This window comes from Motacilla alba, chromosome 1 (genome assembly GCF_015832195.1).
Source record: "Motacilla alba alba isolate MOTALB_02 chromosome 1, Motacilla_alba_V1.0_pri, whole genome shotgun sequence".
NCBI lineage: Eukaryota > Metazoa > Chordata > Aves > Passeriformes > Motacillidae > Motacilla > Motacilla alba.
In genome coordinates this window covers 104,993,773-105,020,078 of record NC_052016.1, presented here as the reverse complement: position 1 = coordinate 105,020,078, position 26,306 = coordinate 104,993,773, and the positions used below count along the sequence as shown (strand labels likewise).

The 26,306-nt window shown below is 38.3% G+C and overlaps 1 protein-coding gene across 2 annotated transcripts in view; it reads left to right on the top strand.

Annotated features, from left to right (window-relative positions):
* MID1 (midline 1) overlaps positions 1–26,306 on the top strand; it is a 244,380-nt gene that overhangs the window by 38,101 nt on the left and 179,973 nt on the right. Inside the window, exon 1 of one of the 2 annotated variants that reach the window (XM_038157719.1) lies at positions 21,745–21,768. The exons of the other annotated variant lie outside the window; for it this stretch is intronic. The gene's annotated coding sequence lies outside the window, so the exon portion shown is untranslated. Of the gene's footprint in view, positions 1–21,744; positions 21,769–26,306 lie in introns of those variants that run through there. 2 annotated transcript variants of the gene reach the window in all.

The window sequence follows — 26,306 nt, the reverse complement described above, 5'->3', positions numbered from 1 at the left end:
TTTTTTGTTGGTTTTGTCTTTAGATTGGGTTTTTTTTAAGCATTTGTATGGTTCAGCTTACAATGAGGGGCCTCCTGCACTATTATTATGGTATTTTGCCCTCAGTAAATGACAGGCGTTATTGGTACATAGAGATACATTACACATTCTCTCCCTGCAAAGCCTCCATTGCATGCCATTAGATAACAGCGTGTGTTCAGTAGCTGTGGTCTCTTAGCAACTAACTCTGCCTCTTTCTTTTGAATTCTCCTTTTGTGACCCAGAGTCAGGTCTTTAGACATAAACCTCAGCCTTCTTTTCTACTTTCAAGACAGTGAAAAGTGGAATGTTTTGGGGTGCTTATGTAAAATCCAGATGGTGGGAGAATATGTCTTTCTAAATCTATTGCAAATATTGAAAATAAAGATAAATTTGTATTAAATAATTTAATAACAAATATATTCAAATTCTGCTGGTTTATGGTATTGTTGGTAGTGACATGCCAATATATTTTAATATGAAATGTTATTTTAAGAAAACACATAATTAAAACCTGCAGATTTGACAGTATTACATTTATGTAAAAAAGAAGTAGATTCTTTCCCTGATGTAGACATTAAAGTACATACTTTGGGGAATAGTGTTTTTTTGGTTTGGGGTTTTTCTCCTGTTATATATCTGTATTTGAAACAAGGATGGACAAAGAAGAGCATTCCTTCTAGGCAGGAGATTAGCAGCTATGCTTTCAAAACAGGGATTTCAATTCAGATCTTTGTGTGTATGTTCCCAAAGCTCCCATTTAATGAGGACTTTTTTGCAGATGTTTCTTGCCTTTAAGTGGAAATACGTCCTGGAAAACTCTCTGTTTCCTAAAGAAAACCCTGGGTTCAAGAATTATTTAATTAACCTGAATCTTCTATTAATTCAATTAAGGAACATAAGAGTTACTCTGGTGAGGTGGTGGTGAATTATTGAAATGAATAATGGTCCTTCTTAACTCCAGATATATTTTTATGTCTAGACAGGTCTGTGGTACAGAAATATGATTATAAGAGTATATGTCAAAATGCACTGAAGAGATTTTTCATAACAAGCACTTTCTTGTTTTTTGGTTGTTTTTTTTAAACCAAGGCATGTATAATGTTTAGAAATCTTTCTGAACTGACATTTCTGGTCAAGTCTTCTATGTTAAGCTGATTAACTGTTTCTGACCTAGAAGACCACCAGAGTTGAAACTATTCTGTTAGTTTTGACATTCCCATCAGGCTTTCTGTCTGTTTCACAAGCAATCCTAATTCACTTGTTTTTAGTTAATTTGACAGGTCATTGTTAACATCATTACTAATAGCAAACTGCTACAAGTTACACATGTTTTGACAAGAGGAGTCTTCAAGACATGGTGATACCCATTAATTAGAAGAGTAGGAAAGTGCTCGTTTCTTTTTCCCAAGAGCTGGATATTATCTTAATATTTTGGGACTTGAAGAGAGAAAAGAGTATGTTTACTTCAGGAAAAAAATTATATATTTTTGTCTGAAACCAAGTGAAAAGCATGTGAAAACAATGACACTTTAGTGCACATCACCATATTTGGAAAATTTCTCTTTCTGGTAGCTATTTTGTCAAGTAGATTTTGAGTGAAATATCACTTTTCCATGTAGAGCTGCTGCTAGTTTATCTGGCTTGTTTTGATCAACTTTTTTTTTCACGTGTATAACCAATTTTCTCATTGATTGTGAAATAAGAGGGATCAAAGACCATTCCTGAAAAGTCTGTTAGGTGATGCATGGTTCCAGGAGTGATGTGAGTGAATAAGGGTTTTATTGCTGCGGGAGACTGAAATCACAAACAGTTGTGCTGGCTTTGGCTGGAGTAAACATTCTTCACAGTGGCTGGTGTGGGGCTTGTTTTGTATTTGTGCTGAACACAGGACTGATAACACAGAAATGTCTTTGTTATTGCTGAGCAGGGCTTACACAGAGCCAAGGCCTTTTCTGTTTTTCCTGCTGCCATGCTGGTGAGGACCTTGGTGATGCATGGGAGACTGGGAGGAGACACAGCCAGGACAGGTGACTCCACTGACCAAAGGGATATTCCAGACCATCTGACATCATGCATGCATATAAAGTGGGGGGAAGAAGGAGGAAGGGGGGCACATTCAGAGTGATGGAGTTTGTCTTCTCAAGTCACTGTGACACATGGCAGGCTCTCCTGGAGATGTCTGAACACCTGCCTGCCCATGGGAAGTAGTGAATGAATTCCTGGTTTTGCTTTGCTTATGTGTGCAGCTTTTACTTTTCCTATTAACCTGCATTTATCTCAACCCATGAGTTTTCTATCTTCTACCCTTCCCATTCTTTCCCTGTTCCTGCCGGTGAGGAAGTGAGCATTCCCATAGAGCTTGGTGGCTGGCTGGGGCTAAACCATGACAACAGTAAAGGAGATAAGAGGGTGGTATTATGTGTGGTTTAAGTGAGATCAGATTTCAAGGAGAAAGAGGAAGTACAGCACAGAAGTTTTGGAGAGATGATTTCTTTCTACTTTCACTCACCAACCAACAAAGCATGCAAAAGCTAGACTGGTCTGAAGCCTTAAAATCCAATATCTGATCAGTAAAAATGGTCAGATCCTTGCTTTTGGTATAAAACTTATGAATTAAACACAAAAAATAGTTTGGCTTTAAAACAAAAATGGAGCAAACCTTCAGGAGGAACAAACTCAGGTGGGTACTGTGCTTGAAACCAATATCTGTTATGAAAGTGTCTTTCTGCAAGGCACTGAATTAAAGGCACATCCCATGCAATGTTCATCCATTCCTGATTAAACAAAGGCATTTCAAGAAGTTCTGTGTGACTGTATCCCCTTCAGTCACTGTTATGATCAGGCCCCGGGGCTGTTCTTTAAAGCCTGAGTTGTGCTTCTCAGCCCTTGGGGATGTGGGCCAGGGGAGTGCACTGCGCCTCTCTCTGTGCCTGCATGCCCTGCTTGCTTTTTTCTGGGAACCTCTACGTGTGTGCGGAAGGGATTTGATGTCTGTAACCTGAAGAGCTACAGATAAAACCAAATGCCACTTTTCTGTTTATCAGAAGAGATTTCCACCAATGCTGAGCCTGATCCACTTTTCCTGTAGGAACTTCATGGAAGTGGGGATCCTGACACAAATGTAAAGATGGAACTGGTGTGGAAAGAATCTGGGACGGGAATTTGAGGCCTGACATATTTACCTATAGGTTGGATTTGCCTTTTCTCTGCCCTTTAAAGAGAAGGAACAAGTATCTGAGGTTGCAGCTGTTTTGTTTGAAAGGTTTGGTAACAAAATATTTGTGGAAAATGCTTTCAGACAGTAGGGGGAAAAAAGAGTGAGCTGATGGCTTCAAAACTACATGCTTGCATTTTTTGAACTGCAAGAAAATGATCCTAAATCATTTCTGGGATAGATAATAATAGTGGTTTACTTTATGTGTCAGGTCATGTCTTTTCCTGACACATGCCAGAGAGAGCTCTAAGTTATTCTATTCCCCTCACAAGCCTGTTTTTGTTGCAATATGATTTCTTTCTACTCTCTCGTTTTAATATCTGCTTTTGTCTTATGTTTAATTGTATCCCTTTCAGGAAAACTTGCTGAAATTAAATTATGCATCTTGATAATGTCACCTATTATACCTATATGAGTATACACATACTGTAGTGTTATCCTGTAATATCTGACTTTTAAAAGGGAGAAAATTAACAAATCAGGGTTATGCTAAGAGCAACTTAGGATGGTAGCCTAGGACTAGAGGGTGTGCTGTAGTTTGGCATTTAGAGTAAAGAATGACTCTGAAGTAGCTTTCTTTAGGCAGTAATGAAAATGCCAGTGCAGCAATTTCTCCAATCACATGGATTGACATTTGCTTTGAGATTGAGTCTGCCTGTTAGTTAATTAGCATGGTGGAGTCACATTGCACTCAGCCCTGCATCTCAGCAGGCCCCTATTGCAAGATTTACATTTCACAGGGAAGAAACAGTGTTGATAATGAAATGATGCTTTGCAGAGATATGTGCAAGGGAGCACAGCCAGATTATGCAAATATGATTTATCCAGAGCTATAGCACGTGGGTCCTGTTACTCAGATAGAGATCTGTAACTCTCTGATGGCTCTTGTGATTTCACATATATGTGCTTGGTGATTGGTATTAACTTTTAAGATCATTTATTTTTATGTATGCCATAAAAGGCTTACATCAAAGTTAATATATATCCCCTGCAATTACCCGATAGCATTTTGTGATGTTTATCTTGTCTGTCCTTTTCATCAGTCACGGTGACATTTTCAAAGGAGGAAGATTCCTACTGGATGTATCACATCCAAAACCAAAATTAAGTTAGAGGTGCTCAGGAACTGAAATATAATGAGCAGTACCTGCTTGCTTCATTAGAGTGCCAGTGTTCTTTCAGCTGGGAGAACTTCCTATTTTTTTCTCATTATCTGAAAAAAAACAGAAGGATGGGAAGAGGAGTTTTGCAGAAAGTTGTATTGGTACCACTGCAGTAGCTGACGTTTCTGAGCAGATTCAGGGAGCCATAGTCTTTGTTGGGATTTATTCCTAACTCGTTTGAGCCATACTGCATTCCTTTGGCTTCTCCAGTTACCCATGAAAATGAGGACTCAGGACTTTGTGCTCATCAAAGCAGGGCAAGGTCTGGGCTTTACATTGTTTTTCTCTTTCTGCTCTCTCAGGTTGATCTGATGTTTTCAGCCTGGTTCCATCCTTATAGCATTGTGTGCCTGAATATGTTCTTTGCCATTATCCCTGTGGTAACTTCAAAACCTCACGACCTCTTTCAACCAGGCAGCCCTGGAAGGGGATGCATTTCTGTGGGATTTGTAGCAGGAATGCCCTGGGTAGAAGAGTGGGAGCCATGTGGCTGCCCCAGCAAAGGCCCAACAGGCTGCTGTGAACTGCTGCATGTTCTGCCTGTGAACTCCCACAGGGTCTCCATTGGGATCCCTTCCCTCCCTGGGGCAGCAGCTGCAGGGAGACATGGTGAGGCAGGGGTAACGTGTGCCTCCCTGAGTGGAAGGGCCAAAATGGAATCCCTGAGAAATCATCTGCACTCACTAGCTCTAAATTGCTAGCAAAACACAATGCTCTTCCAAGAAAAGCCTGCTTGCTCTTAACTTGAAAATTAATATGTTAATACAAATAATGTCTCTGTACTATTAAAGTACTCTGGAGGGAGAGAGAAGAGAATCAAACCCCTTGTTTCAGAGCTCATCACTTTGGAGAATTTCCTGAAAGTGATTAAATTGCTACGTTCAAACAGAGAGGGAAAACATGCTGACAGCACGTTGCTTTTATTCTGCTTTTGGCAAGTAAGAAGATTTGAGTATCTAAAGTCCCCACTGCATTTTCGGAATGCAAGATAGGGTCAGGAATTGTAGAAAACAGAAGATGCCATTGTTAGTTGTTGACCTACGATCCTGTTCTGCTGATTTTTGTACAAGTGGGCAGGCACCAACAAGTCATTGAAAAGAGAAATTTGCAGATGGTTTGAGAATTGTGGCCACAGTTGGAGAAAGCAGGAAGCTAATTAGGCTTTTAAATATGTAAAAAAACCCCTCCAAAATAAATACTATATTTAATTGATACCTGTATGTGTATTTCTAGTTGAAAAACTATTGTCTGCATGGAGTGACTTTTAATAAAATTATTTATAAACATCAAAATCTTTGATTTCTACCTTTAAAAAAAAGTGTAATAGATTTCAGCTTCTTCCATACATCAAATATGTAAAAATCTTCAGGTTTTATTTTTCACCTCCCATGGGAAAAAAAATATTTGAAAGTGAAAATCGTGAGCTAGCACAGGGTAACGGGACTATAGAAATATGTTTTAAAAATTACTCAGACCAGCTTCAAATCTCATAAATTTGACTTCACAAATAGTAATAGGAAGCATAGGCATAGGTTTGGGATTATCTGTGCTTTTTTTGGAGGGGCAGAGGTCCCAGATATCCTCAGGACATCTGAGTAACTACAGACTGCTTCTCTGGGGAATCCCAGTTCGTGTATTTTGAAAAGTGCTTCTGAGTAGATAAATTAAATGCTTTTCATTTTTCTTTGAACCCAAAACATCTTTCAGTTTGAAATTCTTCCCTTTGAGAAAAACTCAGCTCACTAAGTACTTCGCTGGTTGGCTCCTCATCTGAAAATGCCAATAGAGCTAAACTGCAATGATGTCTTACTGGACTAAAGGGCTGGACCCACAAGGGAAGGCTTATGATGCTGTAAATTCCACTTAAAGCTCAAAGAAAATTGCTTATACTGCATATTGACTGCAGGTTAATGGAAATTCATTCTGCTTTCCCTTCTTTCTCCTTAAATCTGAGTATTGAACAGATTTTGCTCTTCAGCCTCTTTGCTTTCTGGGAGGTTGTGAAAGAACTGCTGGACTTTTCACTACATTTTCACATGCTTTTATGGAAGATCAGCTGCACTTATGCATAACTATTCATAGGTTTTCTTAATCTTCCCACGTTGTTTTCCTCCTGGGAGAGTGAAGTGACTAAAAATTAGACCTAAAAGTCTATCCTTGCCTAATGATAAAGGTCTGTAACCTTCTTCTCTTGAATAGAATAATGCAATGTTCAGCCAGACAGATTTACATTTGATACTTCTGATTTTCTAATTCTTCCCAGGCTACAAAAGGGCTGGTATTTCACAGCTGGTGCCAATGATAGTAACTGTTGAACCACCTCTCTTTCCTTCAGTACATCTCTCTGATATTTCTCTTTATTTCAGTTTCTGGTTGTACTTCTTACTTCTTGCAACTTATCTAGCCATCAGTATTAGTTTCCAGCTATTAAGTGTACATTAATATTATAAGATTGATGACATATAAAATTATTCCTGACTAATATTGATAATTTCCCATCATTCCAGTGGATGCTTGAGATTATTACAGCAGAATTTGTTGCTGGCAATATAGTTATGTATTTTTATTTTCTGCATTTATGTTTATCTTGAGGCTTTTGCTTTTTTAATGCAGAAAAGAATATGTGAATACTGGAATAGTAACTGCAAGGTAACAGTTGGATGGATCCTCAGGTTCTTTGATTGCCATTTCTCCACTGAAATTGTTTCTCACTCCCTTATATTACTCAAGGTATAGACTGTGACTTTGGACTAAGGCAAGTTGCTGAATGCCACACTGACAGTCTGTGGTAAAGGGAGGAACTGATCCCCCACACATACCTTTACTCCTGAACCAAGATTTCTCCGGTTTCTTAGTACATTCTATTGTGTATATGCTTTTGAAATAGTGCAATGTTATGGATAAGCTCAAATAATCAAATCTGAAACATATGATTAATTGACCTTGGCACTGCCTAAAGAAAGCCATTAGTGTGCACATCACAGGCTCCTTCCAGCTGCCACTGAAGTTTCTGTTAAGATTTCCCATTACTTCTTCATGACCTGGAGCAGGCTTCAGGAGTGACAGTGTATCCCATCCAGTTGGAACAGCATTCCAGTTTAACTGAAGATGTACAGTTTTTAAACAGTGGAAGGAAAAATAGGCAAAATAACTTCAAGTGAAAATTATTTGACAGACTGTCCACTGGTGTTTAGTTTACAGTGAGGAAACAAAGCTATTGGCTGAGGAAATTGGGAAATAACATTTAAAGCCTCAGGAAAGAAACAAATGTTTAGAAAAATCATTCCATCTTATGTCTGTATTTTCTGCAGAGCAAAACAAAAATGTTAAATAAAGTGTCAAGGATCTTTCACAGGAAATAATTCAGCTGAGCACAAGTGCATGAAATTTGAGAAGTTTTTAACATCTGTGACAGTTTGCTGTGTGCTTTGAAATAGAAAGCAATACTAAACAAGTAACATTCAGTTGACACATGTTCCTCAAGTCACTAGAATTTCAGCTATGATCATTGCAATCCAGACATCAGAAATTGACAGATACGATGTTTTGCAGCCTTGTCTGGTTTTGCCCAAGTCTTGGTCTTATTTTTGATTCCAAGAAAATGAATGATTAAACTCTTGTTTCTGTCACTGGGAGATATCTGTGCCCTGCTATGAAGTTCATAGCCAAAATTCTGACAACAATATACGGGCAACATTTTCTGTCAGGAAAGAATTCAGGGTAAAATTAAACACACTAATTTTTCTTTGCATCTGCATTACAGAGAACCAAAAACATCCATCCAAATGATTTGTAGCAGTGTCTGAAAACCATGATGCTTCTATCTGGCGCAGTTGGTACGCTGAAGCATTGTGTTGCACTGCTCTGTGATTACAGCTGGGACAGGATCTGGCACCTCAAACTGTGATAAATGTTTGTATGATTTTCTACAAGACAGTAAACATTGTATAAAAAAGAAAAATTTAACATTGAAGCAGTTACACTAGGTTTTGCACGGCTTTAGTGACCAGCTGGTAAAAATAAGATGACATTGCATTGTGGATGCCATGGGACAGAGAGAGAGAAGCGGCAAGCGTTTCTCACAGTGGCTTGTGAGAATTTTGAGGGAGCTGTAAGGACATGATAATTTGTTAAATATAAATAATTAACAGGTGGTGTTTTTCTACTTCTTATTTTTTTCCTTCTCAAGGACAGTGTCTGAAGAAGATGTTTTCATTAGTTAGCCAATCAAATAGAATCTATCGTAACACTCTATAAAAACCGCGCGGTTCCTTTGAATAAAAGCTTCTTGTTCTTTTGTACAAGATTACCTCTGTCTGTTTCTGTGTTCTTCAATACGTGAGAGCGACATTGCATGACCAGCCAAACCATTTCTTTGCACTGTCAGCTTTAAGCTGCTCAGCCCTGCAAGCTTTCCATGGATTTGCAAGAGCTGAAGTCCAACTTTGCAGCCAACCTTAACGATGTCAGAAATGTTGCTAACATGAAGCTGCTGCCATTCTTTATGCATGCTTTGTTGTGAATACTTTTCTCCAAATATTCTTAAAAAAACATTTATTAACTGCCACTATAAAGGGAACATTTCTGGAGAATGATCTAGGGAGGGTAGAGGAGAGGCTGCTCTTTAAACTGTGTTTAAACCTTTGAAATTGTGAACAGTAAGTGGCCATAGATCTTTTACTAGCCCAGGGAGCTGCAGTTGGTTCATTCTAAATAGGAAGTATTTAGGCTGGGAAAGGTTTTCAGAAATACAGGCATCCAAAATATTACCAGAACAATAGCCAAGAGCAAGTTCTTGGTCACAATAATACAAGAATATAATTTGAATATGCAAGTATTAGTTATCAGTTTATTTATAATAATCAGAAGAGATCAGCAGAAATGGTTATTAAATATGTTTGGGAAGTGCATGCATTTACAGAAATACATTGTTTTCTCTAAATATTTTTGAAGAAAAAAAAATTGAGGAATACTCAGTTCAGTGGAAGCGATCGTGTGGCTTCCAGTTTTCATACAGAGAGCACAAACACTACAATGTGCATAAATCGAGATCTTTTGTGCCAGCAATTATTCCCTCTCACTTGGTTTAAAGTGAAATGATGATCGGATGGCCAGCTCAGCTTTTTCATGTTTTAGTAAGCTTGGTGCTTTGAAGCATGGGAAGCATAAGCTGCGACGAGCATGGTACTCTGGTTGCTTATGGCTGGTTCAGTGGAATGTATCTTTAATTTGTAGTTATTTAGAATATTTAAAAGAATAAAATATTTCCTTTTCTTTTTTCTTAGCCCTTTCTGTGGGAGCTCTATGGGGCTGTTATCATTCTTGCTTTGATAATTTCAGAGTAGTACACGCTCTGAATAGGGGCAGTTCATGTGACAGAAGACTACACTGGAAATTTTGGCATTACAGTTTTTTTTTCCTTCTCATTAAGTGTAGTGTTATATATTCAGATATAGCCTATTTTTAGGAAAATTGACCACTTTTTCCTAATTTTTGCTTTTGATTCTTTTCTCTTGGCCAAAGGAATCTTGCCCAAATGGCATCTCTTTAACCAACCACAAAAGATGTTTATTCTACTTAATTTTCAAAGGCTAATAAACTAAAATAGCACAGACCTTTCCTGTTTATCTTCAGAGAGGTAGTGTATTCTTGCATCTATGTGCTGGCCTTGCCATGGATCTGAACAGCTTATGAAAATACAGGGCTGGAAATCAGGGATTACTTATTTTAATTTTTACTTTACAGGCAAGACTGTTCACTGCAATTATTTGATTTCTAAAATGAAGAATATTTATTAATTTTTCTGAAACCCAAGGTCATAAATGCTGTTGAATACATTCCTTTGCAGATTTTTTTATCTGAAGTGGTTACAAAAGCAACTTTGGCTCTTCAATAAGATACAGTACTTAGCTCTGTAATCCTAAACTTACTGTCCTGACAGCTGGAGAGCTGGAGAGGAGCAGCCTTTTCTTTATTTGTGTTTCCGTCTTTGGCAACTCTTCCTGGTTCATGGTGGAAACACTGAATTTACTGAATTGAATATATCTTCCTTATGACCCTCTTAGCTCAGCCAAAAAAAAATAATAAAGAGAGAGAAAGGAAATTCAGTAGATTAAAAGAAGACATTATTTATCACAACTGGAAATAATTCCATTAGAATTTTAACAAATTTAGTTTTTAAAGGCTCAAGAAATGAAAGTTAATAACTTCTAGCACAGCTTTGAGAATGAGAAAGATTTCTAAGGTTAAGTGAATAAGAGGTCATCTAGCAGAAGAGTAAAAGCTTTAAAATATCTATTTTCACACAGGGGGTTTGAATCACATTTGGCACAAAATGTTTTGTATTTTCTTCACAAGATGCAGGTTCATACAAAAATGTGCTAATTTTAATACTTAGAATTTTAAAACAAATTTCAATTATGAATAGCCATGACTCTCCAGGAGTTCTGCTCATCACTGTTGGCATCCAGGACATTTTCAAAGAGAAGTATTCTCTGTGGTAAATGCCTACTGGTGTAACTATACCATGCTAAAAAGGAATTAGTTTCACAAATTACTTTGGAAAAACCAAGGCTGAAACAGAATTTCTGGTTAAAATTGGAGAGGAGCCTTTCCCACAGCAGCTAATCTAAAACTTGGGTTGTGGCAGATAGTCTGGAGTCTTTGCCATGACTGATTTGCTGCACAGATGTGTAAAATCTGATTATATCCTTAGTGTAAGTCATCATTCCTTGGTAAGATCATCCTAAGAAAGGATCAATTTTGTATACAATTTCAAGTACCTACTGCTGTTGCTCACTTTTTTCCACATGTCTGTCTGTCTGCCTATTTACACTTTCCTGTGTCTGTGGTTCTGGGGTATCTGCTGGCTGTGCAGGGGCTTGTGGCACAAAGCCAGCACATTCAGAGGCCATGCATTAGATGAGAGTAACACAGAAAGCCATGACTGCCAGGGAGCAAGCTGCTTTAACCAAGTATCCACATGGTATTTGGAGTATCCAAGAATTTGAATCAACATAGCCACTTTTGTTTTGGTTGGACTTTTTTCCATCACCATCCTTTCGTTGTTTCTAATTTAATTCTGCATTTGTAGCTTTGGAAGGGCTTTTTTGAGAGGGGCAAGGAATCTGGGAGTTCTGAGAATAAAAGTCAGATTTCCTGGCTACATGTCATGTGCCTGGACCGCAAATTTTCCTTCTCAGAAAAATCAATTTTGTACTAGCTTGTATCCTTGATTATTTCTCCTCTCCTCATATTTTCAGTTGGTTTGCACAGTGTCATAGGATACTTCAGAATAATGCCTCAGATGAAAAGTCTTTGTTAAGAGAGAGTACTCTAAATTTCTTCTCTTGTTTGTGTGCATTTGTTTTCTTAGCAGTGGCTAGAGTCATATTTCACCATTGTTTGTTCAGGATGTGTCTGGTACATCCAGAGAAGAGCAATGAAGCTGGTGAAGGGTCTAGAGAGTGACTCATAGAAGGAGTGGCTGAGGGAGCTGGAATTGTTTCGCCTGGAGAAAAGGAGGCTCAGGAGAGACATTGTCACTCTGTACAAACACCCCTCCCAGGCAACCAGTGACAGGACAAGAGGACACAGTCTCCAGCTGTGCCAGAGAAGGTTCAGATTAGACATTAGGAGAAATTTCTTCACTGACAGGTTAAGTGTTGGAATGGGCTGCCCAGGGATGTGGTGGAGTCACCTGGAGGTGTTCAAGAAATGACTGGATGTGGCAGTCAGTGCCATGATGTAGTTGACATGGTGGTTGGTCAAAGATTGGACTCAGTCTTGGAGATCTTTTCCACCCTGATTGATTCAGTGATCCCACAACAGCTGTTTCATTTTAAGTCCTAATTATATGCATTTTTCAAAGGTGTGGAGGTATTTGGCTAAGACAAGAGGTTCTACAGACAGTTAGACTTTTAATGAGTCATTGCTCATGTAAGCAATAAAATCTGTAAAAGATAGTTCAATAGGCCATGCAGACTTTCTTTTTTATTTGAATTATTTTGTTCTTTTTTCTTTTGAGTAACTATTTCTGGAGTGTTATAGTTATCTTATTAAAGGTATGTCTTCTGTCTCCCAGTGAAACACTTGAATAAAAGTGCTTCAATACGATCATCTTTCTAGATACTAATGGGTGTTTCTCTGTTGAAGTTCTAAAAGTACTGTATTTTAAATATTTTAATATATAAATAGTATCCAAATCCTCAGAAGCAATTCTAGAGTCTGCTTTTAGAGTACAGTTCATCTGCAGAAGATTAAATAGGAAATTAAAGGGGCTCATAGTCTTTCTTTGCAATTAAGCAAATTTAAGTACTCAGGAGGGGTTAGAGAATCATGTAGGTACCCCCTAGTTCTGCATTTCAACATTGTTTTCAAGGCTTGCATACTTTTTTTTGGAGTGCTGGGCTCCATAAATACCTGTAATTTGCTGTAAAATTGGAGAAATAATAATGGTGCTTTGCTATTCTGCTATGTTCTCTCTTTTCAGTGCTTCTGGAAGGTTATTCTGACACATAGTTTACTCACATTGAATGCACTGCTCTGTGGAATATTACTGGTAGGATCACAATTGAAGACTGCTAAGTATCTTCTTTGAATTTCACAATCAAAGACACGGTCTTCTATTCTGATCTGCTATTGTAAAACACATTTTTCATTTCTATTTGGTTTCTATTGGATTTTTTTTACATTCATGTGCCAAAAACTTGCCTTGAACAGTGAAATTTAAAAGAATAAGGTCTTTCATATAAGAATCTGTTTGAATACCTGGGTAAATTTGTGAACGGAGTGGAGATACAGATGTTTAAAATTTGTAGTGCAGGCATTCAGTAGCTTATTTGAAGTTATGTGTTATAAAAACTAGATACAGAATCACTGCTCTCCCAGCTCCCAGGAAGTACATGAGAGATGGTTAGTATGTTAGCAATAGAGAGAGTTCATTGACACTTTGTACTAATAAAGGCATCTTAATCTGTTTAGAAAAACTGTGTTTCCCTTAATTTTTCCTTTCTTGTTTATTATAGTTTTAACTGTAATATGTATGCATGATATATAGCATGGGGCAGGGATGCTGCTCTCTGCACATACCTTAAGATTCAGCAACACGGTGATTCTATCCTGACTGGAGCTTTTAGAGATGACTCCAACATATTTTTAATTCATTAGTATTGAGTATTAATCAGATCGCCTTCTGTGGTATGCTTATAACTATAGACAGGAAAACGAAGTAATTACTTTATGAGTAAAAAATGCAGTAATTAAGAGAGTGGCAAAACTCATATCAAGAGCAGTCTATCATGCATATACTTCTAGCTTTAGTTACTCACATTCTCTGGAATGAGAGTAAGCATTTCTCTGAATTGAGCAATTGAATAATTCTCTGAATTGCTGAGTTACTTCCTGCAATGTACCTCAGTTCTCTAAAGTTCTCTAAATGCTGTTTAAGGAAGAAGTTAAATGCGAAACCTCAGATGTAATTACCATGCACAGATAAAGGTAATAAAACAAGTAACCTTAAATAACACATGGTAGATTCATGTGAGGTATGGAAAATACACTAAATATGTTTGTGAGGAAGCAAACTGCATTTTCAACCCATTATGAGCAAATTTGTCAGAGAGATCATTCTGTATCCCCAAATCTCCGGCATGCTCTCTCAATTTTTTCATTGTTTTTCCTTATTCCTCTGTGTTTAGCAAAAGGAGGTACGAGGCAGCAGAAGAGCAAAATATGTGTCAGGTGAGGTATAGCTATAAAGCATGGGACTCCTGGTGAGGATTAGTGATTGTGCAGGACAGCAGTTCAGTAGATTCTCTGTGTCCTGTGTATGCTTTGTTCAGCTTTTGTTGAAATCAAATTCTGCTGGATCTATAACATCATCATGCTATTTTATTTTACACATACACACAAATCAAACAAGGGCTGATAGGATTCTGTTCACAATTTTTAGTTCTTTGTTTTTCTTCATACCATACACTTTACCTGGGTGTAGGAGAGAAACTATGAGAAGACAAGCTTGCACAAAGAAGCTGTAAGAACCCCCTCTGACTGAAGCATTACTTTCCTGCTTTTTCAGTGCTGTTTTCTGTAAAGCTTCTTCAGAAATCTTTCACTATAATGCTTGCAGACAAAAAGCTAGTGCATTTTAGCTTCAGTCCTCATTATATGCCATTATATAGACTTGGTTTATTTAAACAGGAAATTATTATTTCGTAATTATAAGGCCTTTATCATTCAGTGGAATATTGTTAATTTTTTTTATTATCTGCTATTCTTTGCCATTAATTCTCCACCTTTAAGTGAAAACAAATGTGTCTAGTCCATTCTTATAAAATCCTGCCTACATTAGGAAGTCTGTTCTAAAAATCAATTTGGCTCATCTAAACTTGCAGTCACATATCCTGATGACACATTCCCAAGTCCACAAATGAGTTTCCATCCCTGCTCCATTTATAATGTTTGTTTACAAACTTGGGGTCAGTGGGTGGTTGAGAGCTGTGGCAGAAGGGATGACTGTGAGAGGCCATTGTAGCAATCCCTGTGGATCTCACCACGGGCACACCCCGCTCCTGCTGCTGGGGTGAGTTGTGCAGTTGCCTGAGAGGTGCAGCAGTACACCCTGTGGTATGGTTGTGTTGCATGTTGGTGCTGTTCAAATTACTCTGCCTTTTTACCTTCCTTTTCGTTTTTTTAATTAAAAATAATTCTTAGAGTCAAATTACTGGTTTATTCTTTTCAGAGGCTTTAAACTTTAAACAGCCAGTTGATAAGATTATAGCAAAACTCAGGCTGGAAGGAAGTCTAGAAGCCAATCTAGACTCACCCCTTGCTTGGCCATAAGCTACCAACCTACATGAAAAGGACTTCCTTAAATTCTCTTTTTTAATTTTAAATGACATATTTTTGTTGGAACCTAACTGATGATATAAAACATGTTATTTAAGTAAGCTTACAAAACCCCTTCAGCTAACACAACTTTTCCCATGTCTATAAAATTTTGATTTATGTGTGTGTGACTTAGCAGAACTGACAATTGCAAAGATTTGTAGTATGTTTATTTTTTAGCTTCATCCACTTCTTGATCTTTCATCTGATGACACCATCAGTGAAAAAAATAATAAAACATCACTTTGAAAATACCATTCCATTATACAATGATGTGAAAACACTTATCCAAACCATTAAATCATGTGATGGGATAGATATACATTATAGTAAAAATAACGAATTTTAGAGGACAAGAGGACTGGAGGGTAAGAATGCATTTCTTTTGAGTTTGAATCTGTACACTGCTCTCTAGAAGATGTCTTCTTTTACATAGAGTGATTTTCCACTGAATGATGCTGTGAGTGACACATGTTAGGAAATGTTCCTCCTAAAAGTAGCTTTACTGGGGAAACATGTATTTGTATTTTTAGAAAGGCGTGACAGTGACTTTGTTTCAAGTACCAACATCTCAGTAAGACAGTTCAAGAATTTGCTGTGCCCCCTGGTATCTGAATACTTACCTCTAAAGACAGAAAAGCAGAGATCATTACACATCTGTTTTAATTACAGTGTGATTAATTGATTCATCAATTGGGTGTGTGATGTGTCATGTTCCCCAATAGTCTCAGAACTCTGTTAATGCCAGATGCCTGTCCTGGAGTCTACAAGAACTCTCTTTACTGGTTCTTAGAGTACCTGGTGCATCCACAATCCCATTTCATGGACCTACTAAGTGCAGTGATTGAATCCAGCTGTTTGTATTCTGTGTGTTGCTATCATTTGCCAGCCACTCACCATGGGAGCTGGGCAGGAAACAATTTTCTCATCCCATTAAAAGGGATTTTCTCATCCCTTCTGAGATAAAAAAAATTAAAAATGGAGGAGTATTTTTAGGCTGTTCTCCAGAAGGGGTAAAAACCCTTAAAATAGCTTGTCCTTATGACAGTCACTTCAGATGTGGAGATTCCAAACTGCAAGCTAGATATCTTCATGAAATGTTTGTCTTTTTGAATAAATCTTTTGAAACAATAATTTCCTGATTAAGAGTATTTAATATCCCAAAATCCTGATTATTTCTGTGTACCAGAGCCACTATTTGCACATAGATGATCTGCCCTTGTTGAAAAATGGAATTTTTTTTCCACTTGAGCAACAGCCAATGCTTTGGGAAAAGCAGACATTGCACACTAATATCCCTCTCACCACCACAGATCATCCGTGCTTCATATAGCATCATTAGATATATCTGCTGAGAGTATGAATTGCGTTTCCTGCCTCTTTTTTCTTTGTAGTCACTGTCAGTGACACAAATCTAATAGGAATAGTAGCTATATGCCTGTTCACAGATGGCTTTCTTGTAAAAGAGGAGGATGTAAACCCATAAATCTCTTGTTACATTCCTCACCTAAATGTCAATTTTGGCTTTAACTCTAGTGCTTCGTGTTATTATTCCTAATATTATTCTGCATTATATGATATTATTGTACTTGAAAAGCACATTATTCTAGACACTGTACAAGCTTAGTAGATTGCTCTTTCACAGACTAAAACTGAAGATCTAGGAATTCACAGTCTTGCTTTATGTCACCCAAACTCATACCGCAGCGTATACCTTCAAAAGGTTGTACAAAAGGTTTGTTGGAAAAAATTCATTGGAAATTCTGACCTAACACATATTCCATGCCCATGGAGGTGTTGGCTCTTAAGGGAAATAAGAAGAACGGGAAAGAGGAGGCTATTTTTTTGTTCACTTAAGTTGTGTATATGTTGGGGATTTTTTATGATATGATTACTATGATTAGTGAGAGATGCCTCTGTAAAAATTAATATGCAAAGGAGATCATATGCTGAAGTCATTAATATGGATTTTGTTTAACAGTAAATGTGAAGTAGAGCAATAGAAAAATAGGAAAAAGAGAGAGAGAGGGCAAAGAAAGAGAGTGACAGAGAGACAGATTAGAGTAGAAAGATAGTCACCATGCCTGTGGATCCAGGGGCATCACATTGGTCCACTTCTTCTGGTCTTCTTGGTCATGGGGATCCCCCAAAACATAGAGTCCAGTGGGTTAATATGTGCTCAGGTATATGTGGGTACACCCAAGCTCCACCCCTGCAGGGGCCAGGGAAGAGTTACACTGCCTTTTGCAAGACTGGATCTGTTGCCACGTTTGTGGATCACACACAGTTCCCTGGTGGAAGGCCTCAGGAATGAGTCTGGGGGCATTTTGAGGGTCTTTGATAGTTGAAGATCCTTTCTAAGACATGGCAGCTGCCTCTCACATAAATGTGCCATGTGAATGTGACCTTCCTGGGGTGGGGAAGTTTTACAACTGGGATCGTTTGTGTCAGGAAAGAAAATTCACATGACAAAAAGCACCATCCCATCTCCTCAGGGTCTGTTACTTAGCCCAACCTGTAGCCTCCGGGGGTGGGTGTCACTTCTTCTATCTTATGTGGACCAGAGCTTTCACCATCACCCCCTCAAAAACTCCTCCTTCTCCTTGACTGGCAGGGAAGGAGTGTGAAAATCTGGCCTCAGCAAATAAGCCTGTGGGCTATGGCATTCCCCAGCCTTGTTTGCTTCTCCTTAGACCTGAGATAATTGGACAATAGTAAAATGTTTATCTTATCTTAAGGTCCTGTCCGGTGGCTTAACTCAAAGTCCAAATTCCAGGAGTCATGGAGGCATATTTGGGGTAGGGGGTGGGCTTTGGTAGCCGCAGCTTTTTTGTAGTTTGCCATAGAGGGCAAATCCTTCAGTGATCCTAACAGTGTTTAAGACAAGTAGGATTTTTAAGAATCTTACAGGGTTGAAGGCTAAGAAGGCCTAGAGCTAATTGTCATATGAATCAGAAATAGCACTGTAACTCGTACACCAGGTAACTATGAACCCTGCAGGTTTTCACAGTGCAGATCAGCAACGATTGAACACTAGAACTGCTTCAACACCCTCTCTACTGCTGCTTCAGGATGTCTGTGTATGCAGGAGCAGCGTTGGTAAAGGCAGTGTGTGCCTGCTTTGGCACAGAATATGGTGCTGTCCCCACTGAATGCAACAATAAGGCTTCCAGCAGCTTTTTCTCTAGATGATGTTTAATCTGCTGGTTCCTGGGGATGTCTTCAGACTGCCTGGTCAGTCCCAGATTTTTCTTTGTAGTACTACAAATGGTGTGTGATGTCTGTCAAGAAGCTGCCAGTACTGGGCCAGTGAATAGGGGGAAACTCCTGGCACATCTGGCTCTGGGATACCACTGAGAACTGGGCAATGCTGGGTTACTCTATCAGTGCAGCTCCTGGGTGTGCAACACATCACCTTTCTCTCTGAGGACAGCATGATTTGTTGAATGCAATTTCAATATATTATTAATTGTAAGAGAATTGTTTAGAAATGGAATTCTGTGTAGGCAAAACGATTGTATACTTCATACTGTGCTAGATCCTATAAATCTCTCTTCTAATTTATGGTTATTTCTACTCATTCTATGAAAAGATCAGCAATAAAAGGAAAACAGCAATGAACAGCTATTTTTGATACTTTCCTGACGATTGGTGTATAAATAATTTCTGAAAGATATGGTTAACTTCCCTGGTGGGAAAATAAAAATGCTAAATAATTCTGAAGAGTGGAAACAGCTCTACCCACCAATTTCTTTCTTAAGATACCAATAATAGAGCTGGTAGCTTCATGATTACTTTCTTTAAATAGTTCAAGTAGAACAAGAACAACTAAAAATCAAGGAATATCTTGAAGATACAGACTTTGTAGGGTAATCTTCTCTTATATGTATCTTTTATTTACAGGCTCAAAAGCTTATGATACTCCTCCACAGCATAGCTGGATATCCCTTAAAGCCTAATGGCTTTTTCTTAACAATGCTTATCTTTTGAGGGAACAAAAACTCCGCTGTAAGGACAGGTAAGGAAAGAACAGCGAGATCAGGATTATCCAAGGTCACAATGGAAGCACACAATAGCAATAGAGATGAAGTGCAAACTTCAAAATGCAAACCTAGTCTCTCTCCACAATATCTTTTCTACTGTGACACACTGCTTTCATTTGTAAGGAGTATCACATGTTGTGTGATTTAGTTTTCTGTTAATGGCAAAGCACCCACAAGTATGTATTTTTTTCTGATGCTCTTTGAAAATGAGTTCATCAGTACCCCAAATGTCTCCAGTGAACCATTCCTGTTGTCACAGTTGCTATTCAAATGATAGAAACATTCAGAGGAGGAGATTTGCCTGTGTGAATGAATCCCCACGATGGAAGGTGACCTCTGCCTGCCAGACGTGTCGGCGGGTTCACTGCGTGATCCTGCATAAGCAGAGCTGCCTTCCAGCCCCTGAGCACAATGTCTGGGCTGTGAGGTCACCCTGCCGCTCCCCTGCCCTCTGTTCCACAGGACTGACCTCCTCTCCTGGGGAGCAAGGCCCCTGCCAGCCAAGCTGAAATGTGCTCAGCAGACTCCCAGCCTGAGTGCAAGGCTCAGAGCTTGGCTTTCAGCAAGAAAATTAGTAATAGGAGCAAACATTTGTCTTTGGAGGCACTGCTACTGCCAAAGAGTATATTCACCCATATTCTCATTCAAATAAGGTGCATATTCAAGACTTCACTTGTTCTAAAAGCTCTGTGAAATCTTGAGGAGAGAAAAATAGAAGAATGCTGTCAAGCTTCCCTGGCAATTAAGAAATATATAAAGGGATGCTTTTTCTATAGTGATTTCTAGTGTAATTTCTGTGATATGGTTGCACTTGTATATGTATGCCTGTGTACATGTAGTAAGTCCATATGTGCAGGGGAATAAAATAATACCATCATCAGAAAAAAATCCAGGGATGTCTGAATTATTTAGTAAAGGTTATGCATGGAACTGGGAAGTTTCATGTGTGATTAATCCATATTCCTTACAGTACCCTTGTTTAATTCAGGACTATTAGCAAGAATGAGAGATGCCCCATCTTGTTGTTGAGTCAGTGCCAGCAAGAGGTTACTGTGTGGGTTGAAATGACACACAACTGAAAACCAACACATTTTGCATATTGTAGGTAACAGTTGCTTCAGGCACTTTCAATATAATTTCCTTTACTTCATCACATGGAAAACAAATCAAATAGCTGCATCACAGAAAAATGGAACATTCCCAGGATACAATACTTGCAGTGTTGTTACATCTTCCTGTTCTAGTGTCCATGGTACTTAACAGTTCAAACTGAATTTCACTCAGAAGAGATTTACAGTCTGAGGATTAGATTCATTTGTTCTCCACATCTTTGCGTAAGAGAAGGTGGGGAAGACAGACTGAAAGACCTGAAAATCTGGTGCATTCCAGATATGAAGGTTTCTATCCAGCAAATTGCTTCTTGGAGTTACTGTGTCTTAGAGCATCTCTGTGTAGCTTTTCCCAGATCTTCTTCAATTTCCGCTCACATGCATAATTCATATTTAATTTGCAATATTAAGTTTTCTTGCAGAAGAATTTATTATTTATTTGAAAATTAAAGCTGCCCTTTTTATCTTTCATAAAAGCTGTAATAGTTTAAACTCTACAAAAAAGCTGGTATGTAGGACGAAAGGGATTTCTTACCACAGGATCAGGGTTGATGTTATATGCCCCTTTTCATTAATCTAAGGTGCCTCAGAGAACTGTGTATATGTCAGAGTGCACTTTATTGTAGAGGTTAATTGCTGCAAAGGATGATCTATCTGCTAGAATTTCTGTTCACATTAATAAACTCTCTTGGTAGTTGTATAAACATTTACTGTAGTCTATTAATGAAAAGTGTGCTAGCACAGGTGCTGAGTATACCACAATAAAATTTTAGCAGTCAAGAGGTTGTTTATTGTACTTGGTCACATACTCTTTTGCACTCACATGTACTGAGACTGAAATGGAAAAAATGAAAAAGCAAGATTAGAGCCTCTTAAAATGGGCAACAAATTAAAGGAAAACATTTTTAACCACCATACCTTTTTTTCCAGCTGTAAAACAATGCATTATTAATTTAGGGGAATTAATATTATTTCGCCAAGCACGCTACCCATGATTTTTGTTTTTCTTTTACGTGATAAATACTATTGCCATAAGAACAATGGAAACCAAGAACTCCTGACAACTCATTTTAGGTCTGGTAGGCTGGAATGTAAGCTGAGCTGCCCAGAGAGAGTTGGTGAAAGAGTTTACTTGCTGTAATTGTAATAAAGGAAATTTAAAAACCACAACCTGTTTCAAGTCAAAAATGAATAACTGAATATTGTCTTAAACATTGTTTCCCCTCTTCTTTGAATGCTTATGTTTTTTAGGCAAGTGGCATTATTGGACTCAGGATACAGTTGCTCTTTCTTTAGATAAGTAAACCTGTGCTTCTGAACCATTCAGTCCAGTAAGTACAAGTTTGTAGTATCAGAACCTTGGCTTTCCAGTGTAAAAAAACCAAAAAAAAAAAAAAAAAAAAAAAAACCAAACCAAAACAAACGTAAAAGCTAAGAATAGATCATAAGTAGGGATCCAATCACATACGTATCTTTTTCTGGTGTTGTGCTTCATACATGCCTAATGGGTTTGAGACAATGTACAAAATTTGTCATTTTGTACAATGTCTCTTCATTAGTGTTCTCTAGCTCATATTTATTGCAGAAAGGTGTCCATTCTCTGACTGCCATGTTATTTTAGCTATTAAAATATTTTAAAAAAGCATTAAAATGTTTTTTAAAAAATAATTTCTGTAAGGAAGTGTGAGGCGTTTAGCTAGAAAACTCAGATTCATGTCATTATTATTATTATTATTATTATTATTATTATTATTATTACATCATTATGACATCTTTTTGTGTGCCTGCAAAACACGGATTTCTGGATTTCAGTTTCCATGCGCCTTCCATATTTAATAGCGAGAAATTTTATACTTTTCTTTCTTGCTTGCTCGACTTTCTGTCTGAAGCATCCGTGCTCACGGTGGAGCTGGCAGCTTTACGCGGTTTAGCCATCGGAGGGAGCCTCTCCTCTGCCCAAGTCAGCGCGGGGAGCTGCGGGCGCTGCCCTCGGCAGGCATCCTGACATTCGCATTCGGAGGAGAAAACGCTTCCTTTCTTCCCGTGCGGCTGATCCCCTGCAGTTTCACAGGCAGGTCCATTTCCATGCGAGTCAAGCCTGCTGGTTCCACAAACAGCGGTGCAGAAGCTATCAAACTTGCTCCCAGGGGATTTTAGAAGTGCAAGATCATACCTGCGCAGAAGAGGGATTCAGGTTTTTCTGAAAATACCTGTATTACATAAGTATCTGCGAGCTCACTGCATCATCCAGCTGGTGCAAGAGAGAATGTTCTTTACCTGGTGCTGCAGAGGTTAAACTCTGGCCTTTTTCATGACATTTTTCTCTTCACTTCAGACAATAAACTTCGGACAGTCAGTTTTTTAGTTGTTGTCCATTAATTCAAGTTAGGTTTGACCTTAGCACAAAGTTTATGTTGTTCATAATAAAACTTATTCTTTAGTGGAGTTCCTTTAGGTGGAAGGAAGCACATGGCTGAGTATAATAACATTTCTGACTACTTTGATTCTATTGAATTGGACCAATAAGCTGCTAAGAGAAAGAGAATTAGCCAGTCAAATTTAAAAAAAACATAAAATAAATGCAGAAGGGAAATACATGATTAGAGAGGAAAAAAAAAATGCTTAGAGAAGCCTGAGAAAAAGAATAACATAAAATGTTTAAGAGTTTAACACCCAAATTATGTTAAATTTTAGGCAATTTGATTGCATAGATCTGTATGTGAGATATAAAGGAAGGTGCCCTTGAAGTTTGTATGTGGTCAAAAATAATTTGCTGTGATTTCTTGTGCTTAGTGATTCAGGCTGAGGCTCTCTTTTGCAATGGTCAGAGGTTTCCCTTATGTTTGACCATCCTCTTCCTCATCATATAGGTCTGCGCTGGGCCACTGAGGGTGAAGTGGCCTCTGAAAGAGGGATGGAGGTTGCTGCTGAGATGTTACAGACACACAGCACTTGCCATACCTAGAATGACAGCTCCCAGTGTACTCAAACAGGGAAGTGGGTGCTCCAGCCTTACAAAGCTGCCTTTTCAAGTTTCTCCCCTTCTTATTTCAGTTCTAGACCATATTATTGCTTTCTGAATCCTCTGCCATTCAATACATACTCTGAAATTTGTCCTGGATTGTAACAGGTTTATTTTACACGATTTTGCAGAAAAAATAAAAAATTCCCACATTTTCTCACAGCAAGAGCAGTGCATGGTATTAACTCAGGCATTTCTCACACCTAATATTCTACTACTTTCCTTGCATACATTATTGGATAATGTCCAGATAAAGTCATATCTTATTTTTTCTTGTAATATGAATATTATGATAATTCCTGGGAGGAATCTTTAATGAGGGGGTAAATCTGCAACAGTGCTTATGTTCCAGCTCAGTACTACAAATTCTTGTTTATAAGTAGATTTCTTGTATGTAGTCTGATTAACTGTAAGGCATTGATGATGCTTGTGTCTGCAGCAGTTTGCTGGGCAGTTTCCCATAAGCTATTTATACCATATGTCTGTACCCCTCTTCACTCCTTTTTTCTCCCCCCACTTCCCAAATATACCCTAGTTAACTCTACTAATTTCTCTTTGTTTTGGAAAAATGGAGAAAAATATCACTATTTAAATCATTGTGTATGTGTTTTCACTGTAGTAATATTCAAAAGCTGGAAATCCAGCTGTGCTGCAGACCTCTGAACTACAGGGAAAATACATGTGTCTCCTCCAAAAGACTTAACAGTCTGAGGCTCCAAGCCTAAGAATTTTTTAGCAGATGTTTGTCTTTATACGCCAAAGGGGTTACAAAAGTCTTGATGGCTGGGCTTTAAGGGCTTTCCAGTCTTCTCAATGCCTGTGTCTGTGTGCCTGCTCATGCCAGTCTGTCTGTAGCACAGTTGTGATGACAATATCTCATCTTTAAAAAATACCAGAGAATGTCCGTAGTATGGATGTCTCCTGACCCCATGCTGCCCATTCATCCCTAGCTTGGTGCAGAAGGCTGTGGAAGATGGGTTGGATTGTGGGAATTTTTCCTGGCTGCACAAGGGGTGTACTCCACTGTCCAAAATTACAGTGTTGGCTTATCTTTGACCAGCATGCCATATCTGCCAAAGCCTCTGAAAAGGCACTCAGAATGTGTTTTCTTGCCAAATTTACAGAAAATCTCTTTTTTTTTTGCTCCTTGTATCTTATTGCTGCAGGAGGAATGAAGATTTAGTGTTGTACAGGCCCCATGCTGTTCTTTTACTTCACTGTTTTAATTTTGCTCTTCTATCTAACTTTAGGAAGACTGACATATTTACTGAAGTTTGCAGGCTGATGCCCCAGTGTTGGCTGATGCACTTTGAAGTTCCAAGCTAGACATCCTCAGCTTCACACACACACTCCTAATGTAAACCCAGCTGCACTGCTGAATCCTTGCTTTCATCCAACTCTGAAACAAAAGCAGAGAGTGGGTTTAGGCTGAATCCAGGGAGATCAAACCCCAGGGAAATGCTATTAGATAACCCTTGACAAAGTGAAACACTGGCTTCAGTAACATTCTTGCTCAAGTGACTCTAATCATCAGAGTTTTTAATTTCTCTCCCTTTTTACCCCACTATGTATTTTTACTGTGCTCTCCTCTCATTGCTAATCCTTCCTTCCTTCCTTCTTGCTTGGTCATTCCTCTTCCAGTTTGCAGAGTTGCCACCCCACTGCCTTCTCAGAAGAAAAATGTGGTCAAATAGATAAAGAATATCCCTGAAAATTGACATATATGTGTTATATGAGCATAGATCATTAAACAACCTTGCCATTGAATAGTAAACTTTTAAAATGAATTGACTGTGGTAAGGAGCCCATTAAAAAGTGTACTCTTAGAGCATCTACTGTCTATAGAACTCATGTTTCTCAATCAAATGCTTAAAAGTCACATGGTGTATCTTTAAAATGTGCATTTCCTTCTGTTTATAAAGATATGCCATCTCCAGATGATCCAGATGATCTTTAAGGTCCCTTCCATCCCAGCTCTTTCTATGATTCCATTTTCTACACTGCCTTTAAGAATTACTGGGAGTTTAGGGTAAAAAAACAATAAATAAAGGAGCTGCAGTAGATTGCACTAATCAGAGTGCACTCACCAGCGAGTTTCAAAGAATCAGGAATCTTTAGTTTTGCTGGAATCTTTTCCAGTGCAATGGCCTGCACCACTCTGCTTGTAGAAAAGATTCTTCGAACTGCTCTTATGATTGCTATTAAACATGTATGGCTGTTATCCAAATGCAAGCCTTATGCTTTTTGTTAATCCTAGAAATGTGGAAAGGAGTAAATGTTGTGCAATAAAAAAGGTGCTTTGGACAGATTATACAGATAAGAGGACATAGTTGTGAGCAAGCAGAGAAAACCTTACAGAGCAGAGTGCTGCTGCTTCCTAAAGCTCAGACTGCCTTCAGGTATTTGTCATGAGTCTGAAAGTTACATTCTGCTACAAGAATGAGAGAAAAATCAGCTCTTCCAAAATTCTAGTGCCTGTAACTTTTGTCCCATTGTGAATTTTTCATTCCTCTATGCAAGCTTCCAAGTACAAAGGTGGCTGCATTTTTCATGCTTCATTCTTCCTTTTCATCAGTAGAGCTCATCTCATTTGTGCATAGCAGAGTTAACAACCTGCTGGATGGTAGGAAACTTTTTTATTTAGAGGTAATGTATTTATATCAAGTGGTCTGTGAAGAGGCCTTATTGTTTCTAAAATGTTTAAGATACTTCCTTCTTTACAATGGGAATGGTCTCAGATTGTTAGGGAGAAGCAAAGAAGCAATGGGGCAGTTTAGGAGCTGTAATTGGGATATAAATGGTTCACAAGTGCATCTTTTAAAACTTCTTTTCAAAGGGTGAAATTCA